Source organism: Triturus cristatus, chromosome 3_1 (genome assembly GCF_964204655.1).
Source record: "Triturus cristatus chromosome 3_1, aTriCri1.1, whole genome shotgun sequence".
In the NCBI taxonomy this organism is placed as follows: domain Eukaryota; kingdom Metazoa; phylum Chordata; class Amphibia; order Caudata; family Salamandridae; genus Triturus; species Triturus cristatus.
Genome location: NC_140583.1, coordinates 828,673,080 through 828,699,678, shown reverse-complemented (window position 1 = coordinate 828,699,678; position 26,599 = coordinate 828,673,080).

The following is a 26,599-nucleotide window of genomic DNA, read 5'->3' as shown; positions in this document are numbered from 1 at the left end:
CCAATAACATTCCAAAATTTAAATTGTGCAGATGTTACCGATTTTTTCTAAATTTTTGGTTTTCCAAAGTTTCATTAAAAAATGAAAAAGTCCACATTACAATTGGTTACCTTTCCATTAGGCCAAATGATAATTTGTAAAATCATTTTTTTTTGAAAATTCCAATGGTAATCCAATAAAATGGTAAAATTGTTTTGTACAGATCTTGCCAAATCTCTCTAAAATTTAGGTTTCAGGAAGATTAGATAGGAATTTGCTAAATCAAAAGGCAAACTTTGCTTAAAAATCAATTGGGAATCATTACACAGTGTCCAGCCTTTTTCACATTTAAGATAAACTGTGTAATGTCCAGAAGTTACAGTAGGTCCATCATGGAAAATTATTGCAACTGTTACAAAAGTTTTCCCTGAAATTGATAATTGCTGTCCTGTAAACTTCTTTATTAAAGTATCTAATTTTGAACCATCAGCTTTACAGCGTTGCATCATTAAAATTACATACTGTCCGTATTCCTTTAAAATTAACGTTGAAAACATGTCAGATTGACACTCACTGCATTCCATGCTATGATTAGCATCTTTAACTAATTTAGCAAAAGTGACTGTTTTACTTTCTGGCAATGTTAAATAAATAAACCTTTCAGAATCAACATTAGAGCCACATATATTATAACAGTTTTCACAACTATGTTCCCATTTATAAGAGAGACCAAATAAATTTTCAATGGGAACCCCTTCTTCTTCCAGTACCTGAAGAAAAAACATCAAGAATTCCTGTGCGTCTTGCTGTATATTTTGAGAAAACTGTGTTCGTCCTGAACATACATCTAAAAGTTTTCTAATTTCAGTAGCACTTTCTATTTGAGTTTTATCATTACTCAGCTTTTGAAAAAAGAGACTCAACTCAGAACAGAATCTTTTTCCCTGATTTACTATTATCTGCTCTTGCACACTTTCCAGATAAAATGCAACATTCAGCACTACATTTGCGTAGCAGTTGACACCAGAGCTATTTTCAAAATGACATCCTACAACCTGTTCTTCATTTTCCTTTTTCTTTTTGCTTGCAATTACATCACTCCTCTTTTTTTTCCTCCTCTCTACATCTTCATTACAGATATTCTCATTTCTCCTTTTACGAGAAACTACACGTTTCTCCAACACAGGATACTGACCTAAATGAGGAGCATAGCTTCTTCTTAATCTATTATACTCCTTTACACAATTTGCATCAGCACTAACTTTTGAGTCATCAAAGTCTATCATGAATAAACCTGATAATGTTTTCACTCGTGACAAAGCAACATATGCCATACCTTCTTTGAACACAGTTGAACCAATGTTCACAAATGCACAATCTACAGTCAATCCTTGAGACTTGTGAATAGTTACAGCATATGCTAGAGAAAACGGAAACTGCTTCCTACGTACATATAAATCTTTCACAAGCATGAAACGAACTGAACAACGACAAATGTCTTTAACTTCTTCTATCTGATCAAATTTTATTTTTAAACATTCAATTCCATCTTTTTTCTGATAATTAATAAAACCCACAACTCTTCCCATAGCTCCATTAACTAAACCTTTTTCAACATCCAAATTTCTCCTTAAAAATACTCTACAGTTCATGCAAACATATAGATTTTTTTCTAATCCAGCTGTTTTGGAAATGTTCTTCTCTAGTGAATCCAATTTATTTTTCAGTGTGCCTGTTAATGTGACAGTAATTCTTCCATCCTCAATTTTGTCCACTGCTTCCAATTTCCTGATATCTTCCTTTTCCAATTTCAAAAGCTCCTCATTGAATATTGAGCATTCACGTAGAGTTGGCATTAAGCAGATGACACTTTTGTTTTCTGCAATGTTCTTGTATATCTTCTCTGCAACTATTTCTTCCTTTGGAAATAAATTATGTAGCAGCCGACTCTGTAATGCTTTTTTGCCAGCTTCTGTGAGTAGTCCAATCCTGATATCTTTCAGAATACTTCCATATTCTTCATCGTTTGCTTGCCTCATATTAGTTGTAAGTTCCTTGTACTCAAAGAAGGACCAAATATTTGTATTACCGATGCTTCCCAATGACTTCTTCGTGTCTTCATGTGTCACAGTATTAAACACTGGTTGTCCTTTAACTGGAGTAAGTTGCAAAAGATCTCCAAAAACTATGACGTGTTTTCCTCCAAATAACACGTCATAGTCTGTCTTCAGAATTTGCTGCATTCTTAAATGCACAAAGGCAAGCATTAAGTTTGATACCATGCTCACCTCATCAATAATGAGAACTTGCATCTTCTTCAATACTCTTGAAACTTCCAAGCATGCTTCTCCAGTTAGCTTGTTGTATTGTATTTTGTTCTCATGCTCCACTGGTAACATTAGCAAACGATGTAAAGTGATTCCTTTTATGTTATATGCTGCTAACCCAGTTGGAGCAGTAACCACACAAGACAAAGTAGAATCCGTTTTTTGCTGTAGGTAGCTTCTGATGACTTTTATTAGGAAACTTTTTCCAGTTCCAGCTTGTCCGCTTACATACATCCTGATTGGATGAAATGATGTGCATGAGCACTCTTTTTTGTCATGTAGAAATCCGTGATCAATTTTTTTTCTGATCTCTTCATAAATTTGTTGCTGCTCTTCGTTCAGTTGTCTTTCCAAATTTTGTAAGTCTATAAATTCTCCTTGAGCTTGATTCATAGCCGTTTCCACTTCATTCATGGCTATTGATGCTTCATTTTCAACGATTGGTTGTCCTAGGGGATCTTGACTGAGTGTTCCTGAACTTTGGCTGTCCTGAGAACTGTCTCTAGCTATTTCTGCTGCAATTGTAGTTTCCTGTTCAATTTCTTCATTTAACATTTGCAGATAAGTTGTGAATGTATTGCATTGTATGCTGTCTTTGCAAGCATTAAAAGAATCTTCAAAGCTTTGAAATTCTCCCAGTAGTTCATCCTCTGTACGCCATGGTTTAAACAGCTGTAAAAGAGCCAAGTAGTAAAATTCCTTTTTGTCAGTAGTGTCGCAACTCAGCTTCCGGTGATTTATCAAACTTCCTTTTGTTTGCTTCACCAAACATCCTTCCTCACCAATGACTTTATATTTTCCATTGTTGATGTCTTCTGCGGCTTTCCGTGAATAAATGTAGTTCTGCAGCACTTCATAGAGACACATGTTCTCCAGATGATGACTTCTCTTGGGATAATATGTGTCCAACATGTTTGATTTCAAAATATCTGTACTTTCTGGGTCATTCTCGGCCAAATATTCAATTTCTCCAACAGATTTCAGTACCCGATTTCTCATTGCTGCAAGGCCTAAACTTGCCCAAATTATTCTTCTTGATTTCGAGTAGAGACTTGCAGAAGATAACCTATCTGAACATTCGTAGGATCCAATTTCTCGATGCGATAACATCTTCAAACTGAAACTGTACAGCTTCTTACTGACAGTTTTCTCGTGAGAAATCTCTTTCCACATTTCCTTCAATTCTGTTTTTTCTGATTTCGTAATGTAAGACGTTACATATCGAGCAACAGCAATGGAATTGTCAGCTACATACTGTATATCCATGTTAGCGTTCCACATGGATAAAATCACTGGGTTGTAGTCATTTATATTTTTTGATTCTTCTTTTCTTTTAAGGTTGTAGGTATTCTTAGGTGATTTTCTTGTGATAGTATGTCTCACAGATGACATAAAACTGTTAACTCTTCCATTTGAAAGAACAGGTCTAGGAAATCCAAATCGACATTTAGTGTAGTATTTATCTTTGCTCTTGTATTTCCGTCGACAGTATTTTCCACACCGATGACTTTGGAAACGTAAAACTTGCTCCTTTAACTTTTTCTCTTCTGTGCTTTTTGGTATAGCACATGTTGCATATTCTTCAATGTAAGATAACACTGCTTCATCAGTATCTGTTCCAAACTTTGGGGCATCCTTGATCCACAACAGCATATGAATATGAGGAGCACCTCTTGCCTGGTACTCTTTTCTCCAAAAGAAATCCACTACTTCTCCTAGAGGTGGATTTTTTTTATTGCAGATGAAGGACATCATAGCCTCAAATCTATGATTGAAATATCTGCAAACATTAACCGGATCCAATGAGCACAGTTCTCCTGCTGTCTTGTATTCGATGTTTTTAATGTTTGAATTTGCCTCTCGTAGAAAATCCAGTAAATCATCCCAAGCGTACTCCGCACAGCTTAGGGTAACGAACCATGTTGGTGTTCCTAAATTCCGTAACATGCATTTTAATTCACCATGGCGTCGGTACCAATATTCATTTGTCCCACGCTGACAAGCCATCAGATTGATCAGTTGTGTTTCCAAATGATCATCTCGGTGCTGCACTTTCTCCATAAAATCCTTAGCAGACACATTTTGCAAATGTACTCCACTTTTTAAAATGTGATTTACTGCATAAGACAATGCAGACAAGTCGCTTTCAAATAAAAGATGGAACAAATAAGGAATACTTTGTCGAAATCTGGGATCTTCAGCATATAGTCTTGTAGTCCGATACTCAGAAGCTGGAATCTGTTCCGGACGTTCATCGTATCGTCCTCCTTTTCCTTTAGGAAACAGCTGGGGAAAACATCGAGCTTCCAAGCTCTCCTCCCATACACTCACGGGAGTTCCTTTTGCTTTCTTCATCTGAAATAGATCAATATTGTCTCCCATAACTTCTTTTGAATGAAGAGGATGTATGCTAAAATGTTCATAAATTTCTTCTTCCTTTGACTTGTCCACTTTTTCAATTTGTCCAGTTGGTGTTTCTGTGTCTTCTTGTAAATCTTCTTCTTCTTCTTCTTCTTCTATATAAATTGATTCATACCATTTGTTATTCCTTTTCAAATACAAATTTGCTCTTTGTACTTTCCGTACATCTACCAGCTCCTGCCAAATCTTCTTATTCTTTGTAGGTACACCATTAACCAGAATAATTAATGGTTCAGTTTCCAAAGTATCCGCATCAATAGTTTCCATATTTTTTTTCAAATCCAAGGGCAAATACACCACTCTACCTTTTAAACCTCTCAGTAAATCTGAAGGAGGTAATTTACCAGTTTTGGGCTCCATACGTACTATGGTCTGGAACGGATGAACACATTGAATGAGTATAGACTCATATGTATTTAATTCAGAAAGTTCAGCAGGAATAGCATCCAATTCTAAATTATTATGTACAGCTCTGGTCGGCATTCTATTTTCCTCTAACTTGTTGTAACAGTATTTACAGATACGCTGAACTTCACCCAATTCAAAACAATTTTCAAGAAATATATATGTGGCAAAATCCTTCCACTTATAATTATCTTCATTTTCACTCTTTCTGTAGAGATCAACATACCTGGTTTGTTTTCTATAATGAGTTCTGCGGCAACAAATACAAGTAATATTTGGTCTTTCATTAGAGATTATTGCAAATTTTGTTATGTGATCATTAAATGTCTTACTTACAGAGGGTTTTACATTCTCTTCCACTTCTTCCTCATTTACTGTGTCCTTCTCTGCACTGTTTTGTTCAGGACCAAAGTAACAAAACTGAATTTCATCAACAACCTTCTCTACATCTGATACCGTTCCACGGAACAGAGCCCTATTCAATTCATCTAACTTTATTGCTGGACTTTTAGCAAAATACAACCGTCTCACAAACTTTCTCATTTCAGTATGATGAACAGCCAGCATCCTAAAATGATGGAAAACACTATTACACACTTTTCTAGATAGACAAGCCAGAGAATGACCCTGCAAACCAGTATTCTCTCTCACTCTGCATGGATCCAAACTTTGAAGCACCTTAATCTTCTGTTTTACACTTTTTTTACTATATTCTCTTAGAAACTCACGAAATTTATCAATAGATTCCTGACGCACAGTGCAAATACTACTATAATTCCAAGTGTACACTGGGGCTTTAGGACGTCTCCCCATAGCCTCATCCGCCATCACTTGTACCTCATCTCTTGGAACCATTATCTCCTTCTCCATTATGCAACCATTTTTCACTTCATAAGCACGACCTCTGGTGTCAACTGCATGCAGCAAACTATTACTTTGAAAATAACTCTCTTCATTAAAAAAAGGTTCACTACTTGAACTATGCATCCATTTTCCTAAAAACACTTTAGAAAAGTTTGTTCTGTTCACTACTCTTTTCCTTTTGCTATGTGATTTCAGTACATTAACCATTTTGTCTAATGTACGCATCCTATTCAAAATTAAAATGAATAGTTTCCTTTTTAATTCTAATGCCTTTGCTGCAATGGCTTCAATTTCTTTTTTCTCTTATAAAACTTAGCCTTTTGCTTATATTTCTTCACATCCTTTATCAAATTGGACATAACTCTTCTCTGAAACATTTTTCTACGTATCTCTTTAAACGCTGTTTTTCTGTTTAAGTTAATCTTTTTAGTTGCAGAAGGTATATTTGCATTAACTAAATTCTCAATTTTTTCCTGTGCTTTTCGATTGAAATCATTCTTTCCAGTACAGACATTTTGTACATTTTTCCTTTTTTTGAATATGTTCTTTAGAAAACTTTTTGTCTGCTTACCAGAAGATTTTTTCTTCTTCCCAACATGAGCATCTTCAACTAACTTAGGTCCTCCAGTTGTCTTCAAATATAGGTTTTTTTTGTGGTCTTTTTTTACTCTGGATTTTGTAGGCATCTTAAATTTTGTTCACTGCTCTTCAGCAATACCTGAAAAAAACTAAAAAAAAATTCCTTTATTTTAATTAAATATATTACTACATTTGTTTTCACATTAGTCACAAAACGAAATTTCTTTTGCCAATTTGAAAGCACACTTACTACTCTTTTTTTTGGCAAGTGATAATCACTTTTACAGACTGACACATTATGAATCCACTTTTCAGATTTTTAAAAAAGCACATGTCCAAACTGCTTTTTCAGACCAGCACCATTTGTAACCTGGGTGACTGCCTACACTCCAGCAAGGGCAACCAGCCTTAGTGATGCTGAATGTATTTGCATTACTGACTGAAACCTCAAACCCCACTCGCTTGTGAATACTGTGCATGATTCCACATGGTAAGCAGCTGGCTGTGTGTTAAGAGTCTGCTTCTGCACCAAAAAATGGCTCCCCCTTTCCATCTAATGCAACTGTGAAATCACCAGAGCAATACACAATACATCTCTGCCTGTAATTCCTATTTGCACACAGAGTCATGTTTTCACATTAGGCCCTTAAACGAAATTTCTTTGCCAATTTGAAAGCACACTTACTGCTCTTTTTTTTGGCAAGTGATAAACACTTTTACAGACTGACACATTATGAATCCACTTTTCAGATTTTTTAAAAAGCACATGTCCAAACTGCTTTTTCAGACCATCACCATTTGTAACCTGGGTGACTGCCTACACTCCAGCAAGGGCAACCAGCCTTAGTGATGCTGAATGTATTTGCATTACTGACTGAAACCTCAAACCCCACTCGCTTGTGAATACTGTGCATGATTCCACATGGTAAGCAGCTGGCTGTGTGTTAAGAGTCTGCTTCTGCACCAAAAAATGGCTCCCCCTTTCCATCTAATGCAACTGTGAAACCACCAGAGCAATACGCAATAAATCTCTGCCTGTAATTCCTATTTGCACACAGAGTCATGTTTTCACATTAGGCCCTTAAACGAAATTTCTTTGCCAATTTAAAAGCACACTTACTGCTCTTTTTTTTGGCAAGTGATAAACACTTTTACAGACTGACACATTATGAATCCACTTTTCAGATTTTTAAAAAAGCACATGTCCAAACTGCTTTTTCAGACCAGCACCATTTGTAACCTGGGTGACTGCCTACACTCCAGCAAGGGCAAACAGCCTTAGTGATGCTGAATGTATTTGCATTACTGACTGAAACCTCAAACCCCACTCGCTTGTGAATACTGTCCATGATTCCACATGGTAAGCAACTGGGTGTGTGCTAAGAGTCTGCTTCTGCACCAAAAAATGGCTCCCCCTTTCCATCTAATGCAACTGTGAAATCACCAGAGCAATACGCAATAAATCTCTGCCTGTAATTCCTATTTGCACATAGAGTCATGTTTTCACATTAGGCCCTTAAACGAAATTTCTTTGCCAATTTGAAAGCACACTTACTGCTCTTTTTTTGGCAAGTGATAAACATTTTTACAGACTGACACATTATGAATCCACTTTTCAGATTTTTTAAAAAGCACATGTCCAAACTGCTTTTTCAGACCATCACCATTTGTAACCTGGGTGACTGCCTACACTCCAGCAAGGGCAACCAGCCTTAGTGATGCTGAATGTATTTGCATTACTGACTGAAACCTCAAACCCCACTCGCTTGTGAATACTGTGCATGATTCCACATGGTAAGCAGCTGGCTGTGTGTTAAGAGTCTGCTTCTGCACCAAAAAATGGCTCCCCCTTTCCATCTAATGCAACTGTGAAATCACCAGAGCAATACGCAATAAATCTCTGCCTGTAATTCCTATTTGCACACAGAGTCATGTTTTCACATTAGGCCCTTAAACGAAATTTCTTTGCCAATTTAAAAGCACACTTACTGCTCTTTTTTTTGGCAAGTGATAAACACTTTTACAGACTGACACATTATGAATCCACTTTTCAGATTTTTTAAAAAGCACATGTCCAAACTGCTTTTTCAGACCAGCACCATTTGTAACCTGGGTGACTGCCTACACTCCAGCAAGGGCAAACAGCCTTAGTGATGCTGAATGTATTTGCATTACTGACTGAAACCTCAAACCCCACTCGCTTGTGAATACTGTCCATGATTCCACATGGTAAGCAACTGGGTGTGTGCTAAGAGTCTGCTTCTGCACCAAAAAATGGCTCCCCCTTTCCATCTAATGCAACTGTGAAATCACCAGAGCAATACGCAATAAATCTCTGCCTGTAATTCCTATTTGCACACAGAGTCATGTTTTCACATTAGGCCCTTAAACGAAATTTCTTTGCCAATTTGAAAGCACACTTACTGCTCTTTTTTTTGGCAAGTGATAAACACTTTTACAGACTGACACATTATGAATCCACTTTTCAGATTTTTTAAAAAGCACATGTCCAAACTGCTTTTTTAGACCATCACCATTTGTAACCTGGGTGACTGCCTACACTCCAGCAAGGGCAACCAGCCTTAGTGATGCTGAATGTATTTGCATTACTGACTGAAACCTCAAACCCCACTCGCTTGTGAATACTGTCCATGATTCCACATGGTAAGCAACTGGGTGTGTGCTAAGAGTCTGCTTCTGCACCAAAAAATGGCTCCCCCTTTCCATCTAATGCAACTGTGAAATCACCAGAGCAATACGCAATAAATCTCTGCCTGTAATTCCTATTTGCACACAGAGTCATGTTTTCACATTAGTCACAAAACGAAATTTCTTTGCCAATTTGAAAGCACACTTACTGCTCTTTTTTTTGGCAAGTGATAAACACTTTTACAGACTGACACATTATGAATCCACTTTTCAGATTTTTTAAAAAGCACATGTCCAAACTGCTTTTTCAGACCAGCACCATTTGTAACCTGGGTGACTGCCTACACTCCAGCAAGGGCAACCAGCCTTAGTGATGCTGAATGTATTTGCATTACTGACTGAAACCTCAAACCCCACTCGCTTGTGAATACTGTGCATGATTCCACATAGTAAGCAGCTGGGTGTGTGCTAAGAGTCTGCTTCTGCACCAAAAAATGGCTCCCCCTTTCCATCTAATGCAACTGTGAAATCACCAGAGCAATACGCAATAAATCTCTGCCTATAATTCCTCTTTGCACACAGAGTCATGTTTTCACATTAGTCACAAAACGAAATTTCTTTGCCAATTTGAAAGCACACTTACTGCTCTTTTTTTTGGCAAGTGATAAACACTTTTACAGACTGACACATTATGAATCCACTTTTCAGATTTTTTAAAAAGCACATGTCCAAACTGCTTTTTCAGACCAGCACCATTTGTAACCTGGGTGACTGCCTATACTCCAGCAAGGGCAACCAGCCTTAGTGATGCTGAATGTATTTGCATTACTGAGTCCAACCTCAAACCCTTAAACTATTCTTTTTTTATACCAGTACACCTTAATGTATTGTGAAAACATAGTCCATATTATTTTACTTGTTCCTCACATTTAAATTTCTCCCAAAACAGAAAATAATAAACACAACTTCAACAAAAAGAATTGCATTTCTATTATTCATTTCTTAATTTACCATATACATCCCCTCTCAAACTCTAAACTCACCTTTAAATTTAGTTAGTTGTGAAAGAAATGTGGCACTCAAACAGCAGATTATCAGAGCCAGGATCTCTGTTCTTTACACCTCTCTCCTCTCAGCAGAACCAGATAATGGCAAACTTTCCCTCTCTTTTTCCACATATATACATGTTCATTTCAAATCTCAGTGCTTCCCCCTTTTTTCAAATGTAATCACACATTTCTATTGGTTGAAAACCAACCCTTTTCCAAAAGTACCCTTCCCCCAACTTGACTTCTGCCTAGTACCCTTCCCCCAACTTGACTTCTGCCTGCTACCATAGCAACAGCTCATGGAACACTGCTGTGTGGAGTTAGGTCAGAAGTTCGCCAAACAATGTTTCAATTCCACAGAGCAAGAGTGCTTGACTTTTCAAACCTAACAGCAAATCCATAGTACTGTTCTTCGGTAACACATTTTTCTGTACCAATACAAAACATGCTTCTATTAATTTACACATACAGCCTAGTTTTTATTCTAGAATGGTATGAAACAGCCAATCAGTTCTTTTTTTTATGAAAAAAATATGTATGCCTCCATTTCCAAACTGTCTTTCATTTCTTTTTACCATTCTACTGAATTACACCTCCTGAGTGCATCCAGTTCTCCTTTGAAGATGTTCACAGTGTGGATTGTAGGGCACAGCTATGTCTTCTGGAGTGAAAAGTTTGCAGAGAAAACAGGTATGGTGAGAGACCTTGCTTTGCCAAATGTAGACATTAAATGGATTGGTCAGAGAGGGTTAAAGTGGCACCAATTGATGCCATTGGTGAAATCCTTCATGCAAAACCAACACCCTGACCTCATAATAGTGCACTGTGGTGGCAATGACCTAGGCACTTTGACTGGGGTAGGTCTGGAAATGCTTATGAAGGACACCTTTGCACAACTGTTTTCACTTTTCCCTAAAACTGCCTTTGTGTTTTCTAACATATGCCAAAGGCAAAAATGGAACTGGTCCAATCATTTCTGTCCGCAGATTGACAAAGCAAGAAAGCACGTCAACAAATCTGTTTCTGCTTTCCTCCGTGACTATGGTATGGGTTCCATTTACCACAACAACTTGCGTTACGACATGCAAGACATTTATAGAGGAGATGGTGTGCACTTCAATGATGAAGGGAACAGAGTCTTCCTCTTGAACCTTAGACTCTGCATCGGTACTTACTTGTAGGTACCACTTAAAAATCACTTCATAAACACAACGGCTCTTTTTAGAGCCCCCTAATATCTAAACACTTAAATCTGCATTTCATTTCTTTTTTTATTTTATTTTTTTACCGTACGCTTACCGTACGCGTACCCCGTGATTTTTTTTAAAATCAATAGATGTTTTCTTTGTACTTTTCTGTCCTTCTTTGACCCCCTTACAAATGTTAGGGGGTCTGTAACTCTCCTCCTTGCCCCCTTTTCAAGATATCACCCTTTTTTACCGGCGTGAAATACACAAAATGGCGGCCGCCGCTTCCTGGTTTCGACCGATTCGAATGTTTACTAAGATCTAAGGGCCAATCAGAATCGCGCTCGCGCACGCCACCGTACGCGTACGGTAAGCGCACCGTAAGCGCACTGTAAGCTGGCTCAGATATATATATTGATTTAAAGGCTATTTTCTCAGAATCTACTGAACAGATTTACACCAAACCTACAAAAGGCACTTCCTTGACCTGAGGACTACCTCTCTGCCAAATTTCTAGTAATTCTGTTCAGACGTTCGGGCTGTAGCCCTGTCTAAAGGTCCTATGGAAAAATGCATGGGAAAAACGCGTTTTGGGACCCCCCTTTTATCTCAGGGGGGTCCCCCCGAGACTTTCAGGGAAGGAGCGGAGCATAGCGCCCCACCTATTTTGAAAAATTCGCGAGGATTCGTCGACCGGCGCAAAAGTTATTCAAAATAGAATGTTGCGGATTTCCTATGGAAACAGGGTCCTAACTATAACTACCTACTGGCGACCGCCAGTAGGTAATATATATATATACATATATCCATACGAAAAGCTGCTCCCACAGTAAAGACGCCACGCACAATCGTATTTTCCCCTTTTATTCTGGCGGGCAGCAGCAAACACAGTTCAGACCTCACAGCGTAGTATGCGCCATTGATGCCATACGCGTTTCGGGTACACTCCCTTCCTCATTGGCATGGCTTTGTGGTGGAGAAACAGCTGAGCACTTTTATTTGGTATTCTTCGTCACCGGTCTTAGATCCGCCCCCTTGGGCGTGTGGTTGCAAAGCACCTTGGTAAACATAGTTCAGGTATATTTGTCCATAGTGGGTGCTATTGTTTCTTCCCCTCCACCAAATTCTCTCCCATCGGGTCGCTGTTACAGAAAGCACAGGTAAGCTGCTTACTTCCACCTCGCCGGAAACGGTTACGATGTTCCTAAGCGCTCCTCGAAATCAAAGAGCTAGGATCTGCTGCAGTCTGCAGTGGGGCGTCCTCGTGACCGGAGCGGGTCACTATACATCCATACGAAAAGCTACTCCCACAGTAAAGACGCCACGCACAATCGTATTTTCCCCTTTTATTCTGGCGGGCAGCAGCAAACACAGTTCAGACCTCACAGCGTAGTATGCGCCATTGATGCCATACGCGTTTCGGGTACACTCCCTTCCTCATTGGCATGGCTTTGTGGTGGAGAAACAGCTGAGCACTTTTATTTGGTATTCTTCGTCACCGGTCTTAGATCCGCCCCCTTGGGCGTGTGGTTGCAAAGCACCTTGGTAAACATAGTTCAGGTATATTTGTCCATAGTGGGTGCTATTGTTTCTTCCCCTCCACCAAATTCTCTCCCATCGGGTCGCTGTTACAGAAAGCACAGGTAAGCTGCTTACTTCCACCTCGCCGGAAACGGTTACGATGTTCCTAAGCGCTCCTCGAAATCAAAGAGCTAGGATCTGCTGCAGTCTGCAGTGGGGCGTCCTCGTGACCGGAGCGGGTCACTATACATCCATACGAAAAGCTGCTCCCACAGTAAAGACGCCACGCACAATCGTATTTTCCCCTTTTATTCTGGCGGGCAGCAGCAAACACAGTTCAGACCTCACAGCGTAGTATGCGCCATTGATGCCATACGCGTTTCGGGTACACTCCCTTCCTCATTGGCATGGCTTTGTGGTGGAGAAACAGCTGAGCACTTTTATTTGGTATTCTTCGTCACCGGTCTTAGATCCGCCCCCTTGGGCGTGTGGTTGCAAAGCACCTTGGTAAACATAGTTCAGGTATATTTGTCCATAGTGGGTGCTATTGTTTCTTCCCCTCCACCAAATTCTCTCCCATCGGGTCGCTGTTACAGAAAGCACAGGTAAGCTGCTTACTTCCACCTCGCCGGAAACGGTTACGATGTTCCTAAGCGCTCCTCGAAATCAAAGAGCTAGGATCTGCTGCAGTCTGCAGTGGGGCGTCCTCGTGACCGGAGCGGGTCACTATACATCCATACGAAAAGCTGCTCCCACAGTAAAGACGCCACGCACAATCGTATTTTCCCCTTTTATTCTGGCGGGCAGCAGCAAACACAGTTCAGACCTCACAGTGTAGTATGCGCCATTGATGCCATACGCGTTTCGGGTACACTCCCTTCCTCATTGGCATGGCTTTGTGGTGGAGAAACAGCTGAGCACTTTTATTTGGTATTCTTCGTCACCGGTCTTACATCCGCCCCCTTGGGCGTGTGGTTGCAAAGCACCTTGGTAAGCATAGTTCAGGTATATTTGTCCATAGTGGGTGCTATTGTTTCTTCCCCTCCACCAAATTCTCTCCCATCGGGTCGCTGTTACAGAAAGCACAGGTAAGCTGCTTACTTCCACCTCGCCGGAAACGGTTACGATGTTCCTAAGCGCTCCTCGAAATCAAAGAGCTAGGATCTGCTGCAGTCTGCAGTGGGGCGTCCTCGTGACCGGAGCGGGTCACTATACATCCATACGAAAAGCTGCTCCCACAGTAAAGACGCCACGCACAATCGTATTTTCCCCTTTTATTCTGGCGGGCAGCAGCAAACACAGTTCAGACCTCACAGCGTAGTATGCGCCATTGATGCCATACGCGTTTCGGGTACACTCCCTTCCTCATTGGCATGGCTTTGTGGTGGAGAAACAGCTGAGCACTTTTATTTGGTATTCTTCGTCACCGGTCTTAGATCCGCCCCCTTGGGCGTGTGATTGCAAAGCACCTTGGTAAACATAGTTCAGGTATATTTGTCCATAGTGGGTGCTATTGTTTCTTCCCCTCCACCAAATTCTCTCCCATCGGGTCGCTGTTACAGAAAGCACAGGTAAGCTGCTTACTTCCACCTCGCCGGAAACGGTTACGATGTTCCTAAGCGCTCCTCGAAATCAAAGAGCTAGGATCTGCTGCAGTCTGCAGTGGGGCGTCCTCGTGACCGGAGCGGGTCACTATACATCCATACGAAAAGCTGCTCCCACAGTAAAGACGCCACGCACAATCGTATTTTCCCCTTTTATTCTGGCGGGCAGCAGCAAACACAGTTCAGACCTCACAGCGTAGTATGCGCCATTGATGCCATACGCGTTTCGGGTACACTCCCTTCCTCATTGGCATGGCTTTGTGGTGGAGAAACAGCTGAGCACTTTTATTTGGTATTCTTCGTCACCGGTCTTAGATCCGCCCCCTTGGGCGTGTGGTTGCAAAGCACCTTGGTAAACATAGTTCAGGTATATTTGTCCATAGTGGGTGCTATTGTTTCTTCCCCTCCACCAAATTCTCTCCCATCGGGTCACTGTTACAGAAAGCACAGGTAAGCTGCTTACTTCCACCTCGCCGGAAACAGTTACGATGTTCCTAAGCGCTCCTCGAAATCAAAGAGCTAGGATCTGCTGCAGTCTGCAGTGGGGCGTCCTCGTGACCGGAGCGGTTCACTATACATCCATACGAAAAGCTGCTCCCACAGTAAAGACGCCACGCACAATCGTATTTTCCCCTTTTATTCTGGCGGGCAGCAGCAAACACAGTTCAGACCTCACAGCGTAGTATGCGCCATTGATGCCATACGCGTTTCGGGTACACTCCCTTCCTCATTGGCATGGCTTTGTGGTGGAGAAACAGCTGAGCACTTTTATTTGGTATTCTTCGTCACCGGTCTTAGATCCGCCCCCTTGGGCGTGTGATTGCAAAGCACCTTGGTAAACATAGTTCAGGTATATTTGTCCATAGTGGGTGCTATTGTTTCTTCCCCTCCACCAAATTCTCTCCCATCGGGTCGCTGTTACAGAAAGCACAGGTAAGCTGCTTACTTCCACCTCGCCGGAAACGGTTACGATGTTCCTAAGCGCTCCTCGAAATCAAAGAGCTAGGATCTGCTGCAGTCTGCAGTGGGGCGTCCTCGTGACCGGAGCGGGTCACTATACATCCATACGAAAAGCTGCTCCCACAGTAAAGACGCCACGCACAATCGTATTTTCCCCTTTTATTCTGGCGGGCAGCAGCAAACACAGTTCAGACCTCACAGCGTAGTATGCGCCATTGATGCCATACGCGTTTCGGGTACACTCCCTTCCTCATTGGCATGGCTTTGTGGTGGAGAAACAGCTGAGCACTTTTATTTGGTATTCTTCGTCACCGGTCTTAGATCCGCCCCCTTGGGCGTGTGGTTGCAAAGCACCTTGGTAAACATAGTTCAGGTATATTTGTCCATAGTGGGTGCTATTGTTTCTTCCCCTCCACCAAATTCTCTCATCGGGTCTCTGTTACAGAACGCACAGGTAAGCTGCTTACTTCCACCTCGCCGGAAACAGTTACGATGTTCCTAAGCGCTCCTCGAAATCAAAGAGCTAGGATCTGCTGCAGTCTGCAGTGGGGCGTCCTCGTGACCGGAGCGGGTCACTATACATCCATACGAAAAGCTGCTCCCACAGTAAAGACGCCACGCACAATCGTATTTTCCCCTTTTATTCTGGCGGGCAGCAGCAAACACAGTTCAGACCTCACAGCGTAGTATGCGCCATTGATGCCATACGCGTTTCGGGTACACTCCCTTCCTCATTGACATGGCTTTGTGGTGGAGAAACAGCTGAGCACTTTTATTTGGTATTCTTCGTCACCGGTCTTAGATCCGCCCCCTTGGGCGTGTGGTTGCAAAGCACCTTGGTAAACATAGTTCAGGTATATTTGTCCATAGTGGGTGCTGTTGTTTCTTCCCCTCCACCAAATTCTCTCCCATCGGGTCGCTGTTACAGAAAGCACAGGTAAGCTGCTTACTTCCACCTCGCCGGAAACGGTTACGATGTTCCTAAGCGCTCCTCAAAATCAAAGAGCTAGGATCTGCTGCAGTCTGCAGTGGGGCGTCCTCGTGACCGGAGCGGGTCACTATACATCCATACGAAAAGCTGCTCCCACAGTAAAGACGCCACGCACAATCGTATTTTCCCCTTTTATTCTGGCGGGCAGCAGCAAACACAGTTCAGACCTCACAGCGTAGTATGCGCCATTGATGCCATACGCGTTTCGGGTACACTCCCTTCCTCATTGGCATGGCTTTGTGGTGGAGAAACAGCTGAGCAGTTTTATTTGGTATTCTTCGTCACCGGTCTTAGATCCGCCCCCTTGGGTGTGTGGTTGCAAAGCACCTTGGTAAACATAGTTCAGGTATATTTGTCCATAGTGGGTGCTATTGTTTCTTCCCCTCCACCAAATTCTCTCCCATCGGGTCGCTGTTACAGAAAGCACAGGTAAGCTGCTTACTTCCACCTCGCCGGAAACGGTTACGATGTTCCTAAGCGCTCCTCGAAATCAGAGAGCTAGGATCTGCTGCAGTCTGCAGTGGGGCGTCCTCGTGACCGGAGCGGGTCACTATACATCCATACGAAAAGCTGCTCCCACAGTAAAGACGCCACGCACAATCGTATTTTCCCCTTTTATTCTGGCGGGCAGCAGCAAACACAGTTCAGACCTCACAGCGTAGTATGCGCCATTGATGCCATACGCGTTTCGGGTACACTCCCTTCCTCATTGGCATCCATACGAAAAGCTGCTCCCACAGTAAAGACGGTGGAGGGGAAGAAACAATAGCTCCCACTATGGACAAGCAGTTTCTCCACCACAAAGCCATGCCAATGAGGAAGGGAGTGTACCCGAAACGTGTATGGCATCAATCGCGCATACTACGCTGTGAGGTCTGAACTGTGTTTGCTGCTACCCGCCAGAATAAAAGGTGAAAATACGATTGTGCGTGGCGTCTTTACTGTGGGAGCAGCTTTTCGTATGGATGTATAGTGACACGCTCCGGTCACGAGGACGCCCCACTGCAGACTGCAGCAGATCCTAGCTCTTTGATTTCGAGGAGCGCTTAGGAACATCGTAACCGTTTCCGGCGAGGTGGAAGTAAGCAGCTTACCTGTGCTTTCTGTAACAGCGACCCGATGGGAGAGAATTTGGTGGAGGGGAAGAAACAATAGCACCCACTATGGACAAATATACCTGAACTATGTTTACCAAGGTGCTTTGCAACCACACGCCCAAGGGGGCGGATCTAAGACGGGTGACGAAGAATACCAAATAAAAGTGCTCAGCTGTTTCTCCACCACAAAGCCATGCCAATGAGGAAGGGAGTGTACCCGAAACGCGTATGGCATCAATGGCGCATACTACGCTGTGAGGTCTGAACGGTGTTTGCTGCTGCCCGCAAGAATAAAAGGTGAAAATACGATTGTGCGTGGCGTCTTTACTGTGGGAGCAGCTTTTCGTATGGATGTATAGTGACCCGCTCCGGTCACGAGGACGCCCCACTGCAGGCTGCAGCAGATCCTAGCTCTTTGATTTCGAGGCGACCCCTGTGCCCCCCACAGACGGACGCTCCCCTCCACCGCTCTGCTGACCTACCTGCCTCCGCTGCCTGACGCCTGATTGCCGCATCCTTCACTTACCTGCCTCCGCTGCCTGACGCCTGACTGCCGCCGCCGCATTTTTTTATTATTTATTTTTTTTCTCCTCACTTACCTGACGCCGCTGCCTGCCTCCTGCTCCCAGGTAACGCCTGCTGCCTCCTGGCCGCCCCCCACGCCGCTGCCTGTACTCCTCTCGCTAGCTGACCCCCGCTGCTCACCTGGTCACTCCTGGTGTCCGCCGCTTCCCGCCGTTTTCCCGCCGCCGCTGCCCCAGGCGCACCCTCCCAGTCCCGCCTCCACCTACTGTCCCGCCCCCCCTCCCTGCCCATTGGCCACCCCGCTCCCGCCTCCCGCTGACCCTCCCTCCCGGCTCCTTATTTAAGGGGACCCTGCGGGCTGGTCAGTGCGACCCCTGTGCCCCCCACAGACGGACGCTCGCCTCCACCGCTCTGCTGACCTATCTGCCTCCGCTGCCTGACGCCTGATTACCGCATCCTTCACTTACCTGCCTCCGCTGCCTGACGCCTGACTGCCGCCGGCGCATTTTTTAATTATTTATTTTTTTCTCCTCACTTACCTGAAGCCGCTGCCTGCCTCCTGCTCCCAGGTAACGCCTGCTGCCTCCTGGCCGCCCCCACGCCGCTGCCTGTACTCCTCTCGCTAGCTGACCCCCGCTGCTCACCTGGTCACTCCTGGTGTCCGCCGCTTCCCGCCGTTTTCCTGCCGCCGCTGCCCCAGGCGCACCCTCCCAGTCCCGCCTCCACCTACTGTCCCGCCCCCCCTCCCTGCCCATTGGCCACCCCGCTCCCGCCTCCCGCTGACCCTCCCTCCTGGCTCCTTATTTATGACGCCCCTTCAGCGACCGCGCAGCGGATGCGCGCAGCGGGCGCGCCTTATGTGCGCCGAAGGTGCGCCAAAGGTAAGCCCGTCTGCGCCCGTCCGTGCCTGGACCGCGCCCAGCGCCAGACCCCCTGGCCCCCGCGGTCAGCGCCAGAACCCCCGCAGGACCTACGACTTCGCCACGCTCATCGCACTCAACACCGCCCGAACCCCCGGATGCTACCAAGCAACCCCACGACGCACCCATGGACCCTTCGTCTGCCGATCCTGCAACTTCTCCTGCCTCCGATCCTGCACCGCACCCGCCAGAACTGGAAGCAGTAACCACCTGAAGTGCATCCTGCTCAACACCCGCTCCGTCCACAGACACGCCGTCGAGCTCTGGAACCTCCTCGACACCGCATCCCCAGACGTCGCCTTCCTCACGGAAACCTGGATGAACGCCTCCTCAGCCCCCGACATCGCCATAGCCATCCCGGACGGCTACAAGATCATCAGGAAGGACCGCGTCAACCAGGCCGGAGGAGGCATCGCCATCGTACACAAGAGCACCATTCGCATCTCGGCTGACTCCATCGACACATTCGGCGCTGCCGAATACCTCCACTTCCAGGTCCGCACCGACCCCAAGACGACCCTCAGAGGCACCCTCATCTACAGACCCCCGGGACCGCGGGCATAGTTCTGCGATGACATCACGAACTTCATCAGCCCACACGCCCTCCATTCCACCGACTACATCCTCCTCGGGGACCTCAACTTCCACCTGGAGAACAACAACGACCACAACTCCACCACCCTGCTGGACAACCTCGCCAACCTCGGACTCAAACAACTGGTCAACACCCCCACGCACCACGCCGGCCACACGCTCGATCCAATCTTCTCCTCCAGCAAGCACGTCTCCTTCAGTCACTCCACCGGGCTCCACTGGACCGATCACAGCTGCGTCCATTTCAGCTTCACAAAGAACACGACCCACCACCACCCGAAGCAGGCCCCACACCGAAACTGGAGCAAGATCACCGCCGACCAGCTCACCATCTCCCTCAGCCAGAACCCCCCCGGCAGGACAACGGACCCTAACACTGCAGCCTGCAACTTCACACAGTGGCTGTCCGCAAGCGCCGACAACCTCGCCCCACTGAAGGACCCACTTACCAGGCCCAGGAGCAAGAAGGCCCCCTGGTTCACCGACGAACTCAAGGTCTCCAAGAAGGCCTGCCGCACCCTGGAGAAGGCCTGGCTCCTCGACAAGACCGCCGACAACATGACCGCCCTCAAGCTCGCCACCCGCAGACATCACCAGCTCATCCGCACCACCAAGAAGAAATCACTGAAGGAACGATTGGACAGGAACGCCCATGACAGCAAGGAGCTTTTCAACATCGTCAAGGAATTCTCCAACCCCAGCACTGGCAACAACGACATCGCCCCCTCACAGGACCTCTGCGACTCCCTCGCCTCGTACTTCCACCGCAAGATCGCCGACATCCACAACAGCTTCGGCGCAACCCCCCGCGCCCATCGGTTGAACCCACGCACCCAGCCGCCACCCTCCAGACATGGACCGAGGTGACCCCTGAAGATACTACTCGCATCATGAACACCATCCACTCCGGATCCCCGACCGACCCATACCCTCACCACGTCTTCAACAAAGCGGCCCCCACCATCGCACCCCACCTCCGAGACATCATCAACGCCTCCTTCGACACAGCAACCTTCCCGGAGAGCTGGAAGCACGCCGAACTCAGCGCCCTGCTGAAGAAACCAACAGCGGACCCGACCGACCTCAAGAACTTCCGCCCCATCTCGCTCCTTCCCTTCCCGGCCAAAGTCATCGAAAAGGTCGTCAACAAGCAACTGGCCGCCTTCCTCGAGACGAACGGTTCCCTCGATCCATCACAGTCCGGATTCAGAACCAACCACAGCACCGAGACCGCTCTCATCGCAGCCACGGACGACATCCGAACCCTGCTCGACAACGGTGAAACAGCAGCACTCATCCTCCTAGACCTCTCCGCAGCATTCGATACGGTCTGTCACCGCACCCTAGTACAACGCCTCCACGACACCGGCATCCAAGGGAAGGCCCTGGACTGGGTCACCTCATACCTCTCCGGAAGAACACAGAGGGTACGCCTGCCCCCGTACCGCTCGGAGGCCACCACAGTCATCTGCGGCGTCCCTCAAGGATCATCACTCAGCCCTACGCTCTTCAACATCTACATGAAACCTCTAGCGGCCATCGCTCGCCAACACAACCTGAACATAATCTCCTACGCCGACGACACCCAGCTGATCCTCTCCCTCACCAGAGACCCCGACACCGCCAAAGCAAACCTCCACGAAGGGATGAGAGATGTCGCCGAATGGATGAAAGACAGCCGCCTAAAGCTGAACACGGACAAGACAGAAGTCCTGATCCTGGGATCATCACCCTCCGCGTGGGACGACTCCTGGTGGCCCCCGGCCCTAGGCACCGCACCCAAACCAACAGACCACGCACGCAACCTGGGCTTCATCCTGGACTCCACCCTTTCAATGACCAGACAAGTCAACGCCGTCTCCTCATCCTGCTTCCTCACACTCCGCATGCTCCGCAAGATCTTCCAATGGATTTCGACCGAGACAAGGAAAACGGTCACCCAGGCCCTCGTCACCAGCAGGCTGGACTATGGAAACGCCCTCTACGCCGGAACAACAGCCAAACTTCAGAAGAGACTCCAGCGCATCCAGAACGCCTCCGCCCGACTCATCCTGGACATCCCTAGACGCAGCCACATCTCGAGCCACCTCAGAGACCTGCACTGGCTCCCGGTCAACAAAAGGATCACGTTCAGAATCCTCACCCACGCACACAAATCCCTCCACGACCTGGGCCCAAGGTACCTCAACGACCGCCTGACCTTCTACACACCCACCCGCCAGCTACGATCCGCGAACCTGGCCCTCGCCGTGGTCCCCCGCTTCCAGAGAGTCACCGCCGGAGGAAGATCGTTCTCCTATCAGGCTGCGAAGACATGGAACTCCCTGCCGGTCCACCTGCGGCTGACCCGGGACCACCTCGCCTTCAGGAAACAGCTCAAGACCTGGCTGTTCGAGCAGTAGCAGACCCCACTCCCCAAGCGCCTTGAGACCCGTCCGGGTGAGTAGTGCGCGATATAAATGCCATGATTGATTGATTGATTGATTGATTGAGGAGCGCTTAGGAACATCGTAACCGTTTCCGGCGAGGTGGAAGTAAGCAGCTTACCTGTGCTTTCTGTAACAGCGACCCGATGGGAGAGAATTTGGTGGAGGGGAAGAAACAATAGCACCCACTATGGACAAATATACCTGAACTATGTTTACCAAGGTGCTTTGCAACCACACGCCCAAGGGGGCGGATCTAAGACCGGTGACGAAGAATACCAAATAAAAGTGCTCAGCTGTTTCTCCACCACAAAGCCATGCCAATGAGGAAGGGAGTGTACCCGAAACGCGTATGGCATCAATGGCGCACACTACGCTGTGAGGTCTGAACTGTGTTTGCTGCTGCCCGCCAGAATAAAAGGGGAAAATACGATTGTGCGTGGCGTCTTTACTGTGGGAGCAGCTTTTCGTATGGATGTATAGTGACCCGCTCCGGTCACGAGGACGCCCCACTGCAGACTGCAGCAGATCCTAGCTCTTTGATTTCGAGGAGCGCTTAGGAACATCGTAACCGTTTCCGGCGAGGTGGAAGTAAGCAGCTTACCTGTGCTTTCTGTAACAGCGACCCGATGGGAGAGAATTTGGTGGAGGGGAAGAAACAATAGCACCCACTATGGACAAATATACCTGAACTATGTTTACCAAGGTGCTTTGCAACCACACGCCCAAGGGGGCGGATCTAAGACCGGTGACGAAGAATACCAAATAAAAGTGCTCAGCTGTTTCTCCACCACAAAGCCATGCCAATGAGGAAGGGAGTGTATCCGAAACGCGTATGGCATCAATGGCGCATACTACGCTGTGAGGTCTGAACTGTGTTTGCTGCTGCCCGCCAGAATAAAAGGTGAAAATACGATTGTACGTGGCGTCTTTACTGTGGGAGCAGCTTTTCGTATGGATGTATAGTGACCCGCTCCGGTCACGAGGACGCCCCACTGCAGACTGCAGCAGATCCTAGCTCTTTGATTTCGAGGAGCGCTTAGGAACATCGTAACCGTTTCCAGCGAGGTGGAAGTAAGCAGCTTACCTGTGCTTTCTGTAACAGCGGCCCGATGGGAGAGAATTTGGTGGAGGGGAAGAAACAATAGCACCCACTATGGACAAATATACCTGAACTATGTTTACCAAGGTGCTTTGCAACCACACGCCCAAGGGGGCGGATCTAAGACCGGTGACGAAGAATACCAAATAAAAGTGCTCAGCTGTTTCTCCACTACAAAGCCATGCCAATGAGGAAGGGAGTGTACCCGAAACGCGTATGGCATCAATGGCGCATACTACGCTGTGAGGTCTGAACTGTGTTTGCTGCTGCCCGCCAGAATAAAAGGTGAAAATACGATTGTGCGTGGCGTCTTTACTGTGGGAGCAGCTTTTCGTATGGATGTATAGTGACCCGCTCCGGTCACGAGGATGCCCCACTGCAGACTGCAGCAGATCCTAGCTCTTTGATTTCGAGGAGCGCTTAGGAACATCGTAACCGTTTCCGGCGAGGTGGAAGTAAGCAGCTTACCTGTGCTTTCTGTAACAGCGACCCGATGGGAGAGAATTTGGTGGAGGGGAAGAAACAATAGCACCCACTATGGACAAATATACCTGAAGTATGTTTACCAAGGTGCTTTGCAACCACACGCCCAAGGGGGCGGATCTAAGACCGGTGACGAAGAATACCAAATAAAAGTGCTCAGCTGTTTCTCCACCACAAAGCCATGCCAATGAGGAAGGGAGTGTACCCGAAACGCGTATGGCATCAATGGCGCATACTACGCTGTGAGGTCTGAACTGTGTTTGCTGCTGCCCGCCAGAATAAAAGGTGAAAATACGATTGTGCGTGGCGTCTTTACTGTGGGAGCAGCTTTTCGTATGGATGTATAGTGACCCGCTCTGGTCACGAGGACGCCCCACTGCAGACTGCAGCAGATCCTAGCTCTTTGATTTCGAGGAGCGCTTAGGAACATCGTAACCGTTTCCGGCGAGTTGGAAGTAAGCAGCTTACCTGTGCTTTCTGTAACAGCGACCCGATGGGAGAGAATTTGGTGGAGGGGAAGAAACAATACCACCCACTATGGACAAATATACCTGAACTATGTTTACCAAGGTGCTTTGCAACCACACGCCCAAGGGGGCGGATCTAAGACCGGTGACGAAGAATACCAAATAAAAGTGCTCAGCTGTTTCTCCACCACAAAGCCATGCCAATGAGGAAGGGAGTGTACCCGAAACACGTATGGCATCAATGGCGCATACTACGCTGTGAGGTCTGAACTGTGTTTGCTGCTGCCCGCCAGAATAAAAGGGGAAAATACGATTGTGCATGGCGTCTTTACTGTGGGAGCAGCTTTTCGTATGGATGTATAGTGACCCGCTCCAGTCACGAGGACGCCCCACTGCAGACTGCAGCAGATCCTAGCTCTTTGATTTCGAGGAGCGCTTAGGAACATCGTAACCGTTTCCGGCGAGGTGGAAGTAAGCAGCTTACCTGTGCTTTCTGTAACAGCGACCCGATGGGAGAGAATTTGGTGGAGGGGAAGAAACAATAGCACCCACTATGGACAAATATACCTGAACTATGTGTACCAAGGTGCTCTGCAACCACACGCCCAAGGGGGCGGATCTAAGACCGGTGACGAAGAATACCAAATAAAAGTGCTCAGCTGTTTCTCCACCACAAAGCCATGCCAATGAGGAAGGGAGTGTACCCGAAACGCGTATGGCATCAATGGCGCATACTACGCTGTGAGGTCTGAACTGTGTTTGCTGCTGCCCGCCAGAATAAAAGGTGAAAATACGATTGTGCGTGGCGTCTTTACTGTGGGAGCAGCTTTTCGTATGGATATATACATATATATATATATATATATATATATATATATATATATATATATATATATATATATATATATTATCTACTGGCGGTCGCCAGTAGATAGTTATAGTTAGGACCGTGTTTTAATAACTTTGGCGCCGGTTGACGAATCCTCGCAAAATTTTCAAAATAGGTGGGGCGCTCCGCTCCTACCCTGAAAGTCTCGGGGTGATTCGTCAAGCGGGGGCCGAGAAAAAAGGGGGGTTCCAAAACGCGTTTTTCCCATGCATTTTTCCATAGGACCTTTAGTCGAAGGTACAGCCCGAACCGCTGAACAGAATTACTTGAAATTTGGCAGAGAGGTAGTCCTCAGGTCAGGGAAGTGCCTTTTGCAGGTCTGGTGTCAATCTGTTCAGTAGTTCCTGAGAAGATCAAAAGTAAAATCATATACATATGTGGGCGGAGCCTAACCACACATCTCATCCTGAGATCTGATTGGCTGTCAGCACTTCATCCAAGAAGTGTTGGCAGCCATCTTGGGACCAATATACATGATAGCACCTCATTAAAAAGCATTGCAGTTAATAGAAGATTTTAAGACTTTAGTTACATTATAAATCATTTGTTGATGGTACCATACTCATTTTAGGAATTGTGGTAAGTTCTAAGGTGATTTCACCATGTGAAAAAGCCTTCTGCTGGGATATTATGATTGAGAGAAAAATTATTTTCTCATGCTTTTCCCACAGAGGTTTGGAAGGTGATCTATAAGCTAAACCGAGAGCTTATTTTCTGTAAATTCACATTATCTTTCTCAGTCATGTGAGAATGAAGTCTGACATTCTCAGTAAAACATGTACATCCAACAAGGGCAGAGACTGTCAGTTGATTCCTTTGTGTTCTACTGCAGCTTCCCAGAGTGTTCCAAAGAACAACTAGAGCGCTAACAGTCCTACTTATGATAAACGTATGGCACACCTGAAGCCATCTTGCTTGGATTAAAGTGGTAACTCTTAAAACATTTAATTTAAAAAGGAACAAAATGAGGGGGTTCATTTTTCCATAAAAATTATGATTAGTGCTGCAGAAAGAAAAATTAGGGCACATTTTGAGTGACTTCTCAAATCCTCTTCTATTTCGTTAAAAAGTTCTGACATGCAGACTGAAACATGCACTTTCAATACCAGCAGCAGTTTTCCCTGGTGAGCAGTAGCTTTACTACAGTGATCTAATGAGCAAAAAGAGTGCTAACATTCTGAATTTATGGCAAATGTGTGACACATCTGAATGCCTTCTTGATGGAATCAAAGTAAAAAACTGAAAGTATTTCCTACTGAGGAGACTGCAGTAAATGTGGAAATTAGGAAACTTCATAACAAATAAGTCTCCCAAGATGGCCACCAGAGACAAAAGAGCCCAAATGTAGCCCAAATATCACCCAGATGTAGCCCAAGTATAGCCCAATGACAGAATGTCCCAGAGTGTTCTTAAAAACAACTAGAGCGCTTACTGTCTTCATTATGACAAAAGTATGGCACACCTGAAGCCATCTTGATTGGAATAAACTGGTAACACTTAAAACATTTAGTTTAAAAAGGAACACAATGAGGGGGTTCAATTTGCCATAGAAATTATGAT